Here is an 8006-nt window from a genome sequence, read left to right on the forward strand (position 1 = left end):
ATTCTCCTTTTTATATATTTGTAATTTGACCAAGGGATCTCTTTTGTCGGTTTCTATCCCTAGAATAATCAGCAATGCTATAATGGGTGCCTGTTCAGGGAAAGGTAAACTACTTCTGGAAAGCCAGGCTGGAAAACTGACTTTGTTATAAAAATCTATTTGCATTGATTTCTTGCATCTCTGTCCCCTTATTTAACTAAAATGTTTCCTATGCTTCTTTTTTTGTCTCTTTTTTTCCCTAAATTTTTATTTCAAAATTTTTAATTTAAAATTTTTATTTAAATTTTTATGGCTAGGATTCCTTTGTGTGTATATTTGTGTGTGTGTGTGTGTGTGTGTGTGTGTGTGTGTATCACTTCTTCTTTATCCATTCATCAGTAGATGCACACTTGGGCTGTTTCCATAACTTGGCTATTGTAGATAATGCTGCTATAAACATCGGGGTGGATGGATCCCTTTGAACTAGTATTTTTGTATTCTCTAGGTAAATACCTAGTAGTGCAATTGCTGAATCATAGGGTACGTCTATTTTTAACTTTTTTAGGAACATCCATACTATTTTCCAGAGTGGCTGTACCAGCTTGCATTCCCACCAGCAGTGTAAGAGGGTTCCCCTTTCTCCACATCCTCACCGACATTTGTTGTTTCTTGTGCTGTTAGTTAACATATAGCGTAATATTGGTTTCAGGAGTAGAATTTAATGACTCATCACTTACATATAATACCCAGTGCTCATCACAACAAGTGCCCTCCTTAATACCCATCACCTATTTACCCATCCACTATCCACTTCCCTCCATCAACCCTCAGTTTGTTCTCTATCGAAAGAATCTCCTATGGTTAGCTTCTCTCTCTCTTTTTCCTTCCCTTATGTTCATCTCTTTTGTTTCATAATTCCATATGAGTGAAATCATATGGTATTTGCCTTTATCTGAGTGCTTATTGCACTTAACATAATACACTCTAGCTCCATCCACATCATTGAAATGGCAAAGTTTCATTCTCTTTTTTGATGGCTGAGTAATATTCCATTGTATAAATATCAGTTTCTTCTTTATCCATTTCATATGCTTCTTTGTGACTTTGGATTATTTATTTCATCTTTTATTCCCATTGACCCACCCACCCACCCATTCCACTGTCTATCTTTCTACTTTGATTGTTTGTCTTTTGATGCCCAGTTTTCTTTCATATTATGTGCAAGCCCTTATATAACATTATCTAAGAGGTTATTCTCTATGACCTATGATTCTTGGTTAATTTTTAATAGATTTATCTTAGAAATTTTGGTCTTTGTATTATCTGTTTAGTGTTTTTGTTTGTTTGTTTTGTTTTGTTTTGTTTTGGCTTTTGGTCATGGATCTGCTCACCTTCTCATCTCACTCACATCCAGCTTTTTATTTTGGTTGTTTGTCATTTGTCCTGTTTTCCTTCACATTACCTTGCAAGAACTTGCTATGGAATATCATACAAAATTCATACAAAGTAGTCATACTTGCTTACAGATAAAGTATATTTTTCACTGGAAACAGGTTTGGAAAATATATTTCCTCACAACAGACCTTCATTTGATTCCATAAATGTATTTAATAAAGTTTCTTGCTGTAGTATATTAAAAATGGCTATGTATTCTTCTTTTTTTTTATTAGTTTCAGAGGTAGAACTTAGTGATTCATCAGTTGCATATAACATATAACACCCAGTGATCATTACATTAAGTGCCCTCCTTAAAACCTATTACCCAATTATCCCTTCCCCCCACCCATTTCCCCTCCAGCAGTCCTCTGTTTGTTTCCTATTGTTCAGTGTCTCTTATGGCTTGCCTCCCTCTCAATTTTTATCTTTTTTTAATTTTTCCTTCCCTTCGCCTATATTCATCCATTTTGTTTCTTAAACTTCCACATATGGTATTTGTCTCTGACTGACTTATTTTGTTTAGCATAATATCCTCTAGCTCCATCCACATTGTTGCAAATGGCAAGTTAAGAAAATCCATCACCATGTGATGCATATTCAGTTAAGACTGGATTTTTTTGATAACTTTTTCTTCGGTTTTTATTAGATGTTCTTTTGAACAGAATGGTCTCTCTAGTATTTCTTTCACTGACAACTCTGCTAGGAATTGCTGAGTGGAAAAAAGGTTATCATCTCCTGCCAGAAACAGAATATATGCAAGAGGCATTAGGGCAGGGAGAAGATTTAAATCCAAATATTCTAATGCTAAATTCAGTGCCCTTTCTCCTAAGTGACGTCTATCTTTAAGAGAAAAAGAATATTTTTTTTTCTTTTGCTTTTATTGAAGATATGAATTCAAGTTCTGATTCTAGATCAGATTCATGTTATGCTGAAAAAAGATAGAATAGAAAAGACAAAGTCATGAAGAAGATAACTTGATAATCTTATTCTTCTTTCCAGCACATCCAATTCTATTTTCTTTGCTATCTTGTATAAGAGACATTTTATAATGTAAAATTCCTTTTTTTTTTTGCTTGGATCCCCACACCTGGAAGCCACTACCACTTGTAGAAATGAATCCAATGATATTTAAGACAATGACTTTATCTATAATCCTTTTGCTTAAAAAGTTGATTTTTTCCAAGTAATTAATCTATAGGAAATATATCATAATAACATTATCATTTTCAATATCATAAGAATTTGACTAATAAAAAAGAGGACTGAGCAATTATTCGGTTGATCACCATATCTATAAATTCTACTCCCACATTGTATATTGATCTGTTCTTCTTTGTCAGTCTTTACTATCACTTTAATCCTAGCCATTTTCATATCCAAGTTGGATTTACTGCAATAGCCTTCTAATATCCTACTTTCATTTTCACACTGCTGTAACCCACTTTCTACAAAGAAATGTTCCCTATTTTTAGAAAGTCTATTTCAGAGATTGTCAGTATTGAGTAAAATACTTTAATAACTTTCTCTTTTATATAGGTTAAAATCTATATTCTCTGAAATGGCCCCCAAAATATCCTGACTAGTATTCTAATCTTGTTACTCTACTTTCTTTCTCCACCCATATCAACTTTCTTTGAGCTTTTTTTTTTTCCTTCAAATCTTCATTTAAATTCTAGTTAGTTAACATACTGTGTGGTATTGATTGTGGGAGTGGAATTCAGTGATTCATCACTTACATACAACACCCAGTGCTCATCCTAACAAGTTCCCTCCTTAATAGGGCCCTTCACCCATCTAGCTCATATCCCACCCACCTTCCTCCATCAACCCTTAGTTTGTTCTCTATAGTTAAGGGTCTCTTATGGTTTATTTCCCTTTCTCCATTTTCCCCCCTCCCATATGTTCATCTGTTTTCTTAAATTCCACATATGAGTGAAATCATATGGTATTTGTCTTACTCTGACTGATTTATTTCACTTAGCATAATACACTCTAGCTCCATTCACGTCATTGCAAATGACAAGATTTTATTCTTTTCAATGGCTGAGTAATATTCCATTATAATATATATGTATATATACCATTTCTTTGTTATCCATTCATCAGATAGACATTTGGGCTCTTTCCTTAGTTTGGCTCTTGTTGCTAATGTTGCTATAAACATTCGGTGCTGCATGTACCTCTTCAAATTTGTATTTTTGTATCCTTTATACCTAGTAGTGCAATTATGAATTGTAGGGTAGTACTATTTTTAACTTTTTGAGGAAACTCCATACTGTTTTCCAGAGTGGCTGCACCAGTTTGCATTCCCACCAATAATGCAAGAGGGTCCCCCTTTCTCCACATCCTTGCCAACACCTGTTTTTTTTTGTGTTGTTAATTTTAGCCATCCTGACAGGCGTGAGGTGGTATCTCATCATTGTTTTGATTTGTATTTCCCTGATGATGGGTGATGTTGAGCATCTTTTCATGTGTCTGTTTGACTTCTGGATGTCTTCTTTGGAAAAATGTCTATACATGTCTTCTGCCCATTTCTTAACTGGATTATTTGTTCCTTGGGTGTTGAGTTTGATAAGTTTTTGTAAATTTTGGATACTAACCCTTTATCGGATATGTCATTTGCAAATATCTTCTCCCATTCTGTCGGTTGTCTTTTAGTTTTGTTGATTGTTTCCTTCACTGTGGAGAAGGTTTTTATCTTGATGAAGTACCAATAGTTCATTTTGTTTTTGTTTCCCTTGCCTCAGGTGACATGTCTAGTAAGAATTAGCTCCAGCCAAGGTCAAAGAGGTTGCTGCCTGTGTTCTTCTGTAAGATTTTGATGGATTCCTGTCTCACATTTAGGTCTTTCATCCATTTTATTTATTTTTATTTTTTTATTTTTAAAAATTTTATTTATTTATTTGACAGAGAGAGCACAAGCAGTGGGAGCAGCAGACAGAGGGAGAAGCAGGCTCTCTGCTGAACAAGGAGCCCAATGCGGGACTTGATCCCAGAACCCTGGGATCATGACCTGAGCCAAAGGCAGCCACTTGACTGACTGAGCCACCCAGGCATCACCTTTCATCCATTTTAAACTTATTTTTGTGTATAGTGTAAGAAAGTGGTCCAGTTTCATTCTTCTGCATGTGGCTGTCCAGTTTTCCAGCACCATTTGTTGAAGAGATGGTCTTTTTTCCATTGGACATTCTTTCCTGCATTGTTGAAGATTGGTTGACCATAGAGTTGTGGGTCCATTTCTGGGTTTTTTATTCTGTTCCATTGATCTATGTGTCTGTTTTTGTGCCAGTACCACACTATCTTGATGGTTACAGCTTTGTAATATAGCTTGAAGTCCGGAATTGTGACGCCTCCAGCTTTTCTTTTCCTTTTCAGGATTGCTTTGGCTATTTGGGATCTTTTGTGGTTCCATGCAAATTTTAGGATTGTTTGTTCTAGCTCTGTGAAAAATGCTAATAGGGATTGCATTAAGTGTGTAGATTGCTTTGGGTAGCATAGACATTTTTAACAATGTTTGTTCTTCCAATCCATGAGCATAGAATGTTTTTCCATTTCTTTGTGTCCTTTTCAATTTCTTTCATGAGTATTCTATAGTTTTCAGAGTACAGATCATTTACCTCTTTGGTTAGGTTTATGCCTAACTATCTTATGGTTTTGGTGCAATTGTAAATAGGATTGATTCCTTGATTTCTTTTTCTACTCCTTTGTTATTGGTGTATAGAAATGCAACAGATTTCTGCACATTGATTTTATATCCTGTGACTTTGCTAAATTCCTGTATGAGTTCTAGCAATTTTTTGGTGGAGTCTTTCAGGTTTTCTACATAGAGTATCGTGTCATCTGCAAATAGTGAAAGTTTGACTTCTGTGCTGATTTGGATGCCTTTTATTTCTTTTTATTGTCTGATTGCTGAGGCTAACATTTCCAGTACTGTGTTAAATGGTAATGGTGAGAGTGGAACAATCCCTGTCTTATTCCTGACCATAGTTGAAAAGCTCTCAGTTTTTCCCCATTGAGGATGATATTAGCTGTGGGTCTTCTGCATATAACTTTTATGATATTGAGGTATGTTCCATCTATACCTACTTTGTTGAGGGTTTTTATCAAGAATGGATGCTGTATTCTGTGAAATGTTTTTTTCTGCATATATTGAGAGGATCATATGGCTCTTATCCTTTCTTTTATTAATGTGGCATATCACATTGGTTGATTTGCAAATACTGAACCACCTCTGAAGCCCAGGAATAAATCCCACCTGATTGTGGTGAATAATTCTTTTAATGTACTGTTGGATTTGATTTGCTAATATCTTGTTGAGAATTTTTGCATCCATGTTCATGAGGGATATTGGCCTGTAATTCTCCTTTTTAGTGGGGTCTTCATCTGGTTTTGGAATCAAGGTAATGCTTGCCTTGTAAAATGAGTTTGGAAGTTTTCCTTCCATTTCTATTTTTAGGAACAGTTTGAGAAGAATAGGTATTAACTCTTCTTTAAATGTCTGGTAGAATTCCCCTGGGAAGCCATTTGGCCCTGGACTTTCGTTTGTTGGGAGAGTTTTGATTATTAATTCAATTTCTTTGCTGGTTATGGATCTGTACAAATTTTCTATTTCTTCCTGTTTCAGTTTTGGTAATTTTTAAGTTTCTAGGAATTTGTTCCAGATTGCCCAATTTGTTGGCATATGCTTTTTCATAATATTCTCTTATAATTGTTTGGATTTCTGTGGTGTTGGTTATGATCTGTCCTCTTTCATTCATGGTTTTATCTATTTGGGTCCTTTTTCTTTTCTTTTTTGATAAGTCTGGCTAGGGGCTTATTAATTTTATTAATTCTTTCAAAAAATCAGCTCTTATTTTCATTGATCTATCCTACTGTTTCTTTGTTTTTTTTTTATTTCTATATCATTTATTTCTGCTCTGATCTTTTCTTTTTTTAAAAGATTTTACTTATTTATTTGAGAGAGAGAGAGAGAGAGAGCACAAGCAAGGAGGGGGCAGGCAGAGGAGAAACAGGCTCCCACTGAGCAAGAAGCCTGATGCAGGACTCAATCCCAGGATTCTGGGATCATGACCTGAGCTGAAGGCAGATGCTTAACTGACTGAGCCACCCAGGCATCCTTTCTGCTCTAATCTTTATTATTTCCCCTTTACTGCTGGCTTTAGGCTTTATTTGCTGTTCCTTTTCTAGCTCCTTTAGGTGTAAGATTAGGTTGTGTATTTGAGACTTTTCTTGCTTCTTGAGGTAGGTCTGTATTGCAATATACTTCCCTCTTAGGACTGCTTTCGCTGCATCTCAAAGGTTTTGGACTGGTGTGTTTTCATTTTCATTTTCTTCCATGTAATTTTTTATTTCTTCATTAATTTCCTGGTTGACCTATTCATTCTTTAGTAGGATGTTCTTTAACCTCCATGTATTTGTGGTCTTTCCAAATTTTTTGTTGTGTTTGACTTCAAGTTTCATAGTGTTGTTGTCTGAAAATATGCATGGCATGATCTCAGTCTTTCTGTACGTGTTGAGGGCTGATTTGTGACCCATATGTAATCTATTCTGGAGAATGTTCCATGTGCACTTGAGATGAATGTGTATTCTGCTGCTTTAGGATAAAATGTTCTGAATATATCTGTTAAGTCCATCTGGTCCAGTGTGTTATTCAAAGCCATTGTTTCCTTGTTGATATTCTGCTTAGATGATCTGTCCATTGCTGTAAGTGGGATGTTAAAGTCCCCTACTATTATTGTATTATTGTCAATGAGTTTCTTTATGTTTGCTATTAATTGATTCATATATTTGGGTGCTCCCAAGTTGGGGGGCATAAATATTTAACATTGTCAGATCTTCTAGATTGATGGACTCCTTAATTATGACATAATGCTCATCTTCATCTCTTGTTACAGTCTTTGTTTTAAGATCTCATTTGAGGGTTTCTGGGTGGCTCAGTCCGTTGAGTGTCTGACTCTTGGTTTCAGTTCAGGTCATGATCTCATGGGTTATGAGATTGAGCCCCGTGTTGGGCTCTGTACTCAGCAGGGAGTCTGCTTGAGATTCTCTCTCTCCCTCTGCCTCCCACCCCTGTTCTCTCTCCCTCTCTCTAAAATAAATAAGCAAATCTTCAAAAAACATCTAGTTTGTCTGATAGAATAATGGCTACTCCAGCTTTCTTTTAATATCCATTAGCATGATAGATCATGCTCCATATCCTCACTTTCAATCTGCAGGTGACTTTAGGTCTAAAATGAGTCTCTTGTAGGCAGTATATAGATGAATCCTTTTTTTTTTTTTAAGATTTATTCATTCACTTGAGAGAAAGAGAGGGAGAGGCTGGGGGGAGGGGCAGAGGGAGAGAAAAGAGACAGACTCCTCAAGAAGACTCCCCATTGAGTGCAGAGCCTGATGCAGGGCTCAATCCCAGGACCCCAAGATCATGACCTGAGCTGAAATCAAGAGCCAGACACTTAATGGGCTGAACCACCCAGGTGCCTCTGGATCTTTTTTTTTATTTTAATCCATTCTGATACTCTATGTCTTTTGATTGGTTCATTTAGTCCATTCACATTCAAAGTGATTATTCAGAGATATGAATCTAGTGCCAT

This window comes from Phoca vitulina, unplaced genomic scaffold, assembly GCF_004348235.1.
Source record: "Phoca vitulina isolate PV1807 unplaced genomic scaffold, GSC_HSeal_1.0 scaffold3, whole genome shotgun sequence".
NCBI classification, from domain to species: Eukaryota; Metazoa; Chordata; class Mammalia; order Carnivora; family Phocidae; genus Phoca; species Phoca vitulina.